Source organism: Rhinopithecus roxellana, unplaced genomic scaffold, assembly GCF_007565055.1.
Source record: "Rhinopithecus roxellana isolate Shanxi Qingling unplaced genomic scaffold, ASM756505v1 contig2694, whole genome shotgun sequence".
Lineage (NCBI taxonomy): Eukaryota > Metazoa > Chordata > Mammalia > Primates > Cercopithecidae > Rhinopithecus > Rhinopithecus roxellana.
The window spans coordinates 21,056-22,316 of NW_022142191.1; the positions used below are offsets into that span (position 1 = coordinate 21,056).

Sequence of the window (1,261 nt, forward strand, 5' to 3'; positions counted from 1 at the left end):
TGGGTGACAGAGTGAGACTCTGTCTAAAAGAAAAAAGAGTAATAAAAATAGAATGAAATAAACACTAACAATTGTAAGTGTTAAAGAGAATGTGGAGCAGTCAGAAGTCTTCTAGCCTGTGCAAACCCATTGTTAGTGTACAGGCAAAAGAGAAGCTTACAGGTGTTTGCCAAGTGTTTGCAGCAGCATTATTTATAATATCCACAAACTGAAAATAGCCTAAATATCCACCAGTAGTAGATGACTGACAAGAAACAAATTGTGGCATATTCCTAAAATGTAACACTAAATAGCAATGAAAATTAACTCACTATGGCTACCTATAACAATGGGCAAGAATCTCACTAACTTTTATTAAAATGAAGAGCCCCAACACAGATAAATATAGATTTTATGATTTCATTTTATAAAAGTTAGCAAAACTGATCTATGTAGCTAGGAGTCAAGATGATTGTTAATACGGAGGAGGAAGGTCAGAGATAATAACTGAGTAAGGACATCAGAGCGACTTCTAAGGTCCTAGTAATATTTGATTTCTTAATCTAGGTGGATATGGGAAAAGCTAGAAATGAATTTTTATTAATAATCCTTATTTTTCACTCCTCTCTCTGAGCTCTTTGTCATATGACTTTACAGTTTCTCTGATAAAGGCAGAATATATCTCCCTACATGACTTGCTTTAATTAATAGAATGAGGCAGAAATGAAGATATGTCTGTTCAAAGCCTAGGCTACAAAGGCCCTCATACATTTTTAAATATTTCATTTTAAATGTCTGTGGGTACATAAGAGATGTTTAAATACCTCATGAGGTACATGAGATATGTTGATAGAGGCAGGCAGTGTATAATAATCACATCATGGGAAATGGGGTGTCCGTCTCCTTAAGCATTTATCCTTTGTGTTACAAAAATCTGCAATGCTTCATGCATTTGTGTGTCATCCTTGCGCAGAGGCTGTGCTAATCTCTGAAACATTTCAATTTTAGTGTATGTGCTGCTGAAGCACCTGCATGCATTTCTATTTGCTTTTTAACATTTCTGCAATCACTATGAGTAGAACATGTCTGTGTTAGCTACACAAAAGGAGGATGGATGGGCTGTAGAGCAGAATATACCAGATGTCTTACTCTGGTTGTGTTGTTGTAACAAAATACTTTAGGTAATTTATAGAGCACAGAAATGTATATTTCATGGAGGCTGGAACCCAAGATCAACGCACCAGCAGGTTCGGATCTAGTAAGGGCCTAATCTCTCTTTCCA

The 1,261-nt window shown here is 36.0% G+C and overlaps 1 pseudogene; it reads right to left on the reverse strand.

The window, feature by feature from the left end:
- Positions 1–907: 907 nt before the first annotated feature.
- LOC115895805 lies at positions 908–1,007 on the reverse strand (annotated as a pseudogene).
- Positions 1,008–1,261: the final 254 nt, after the last annotated feature.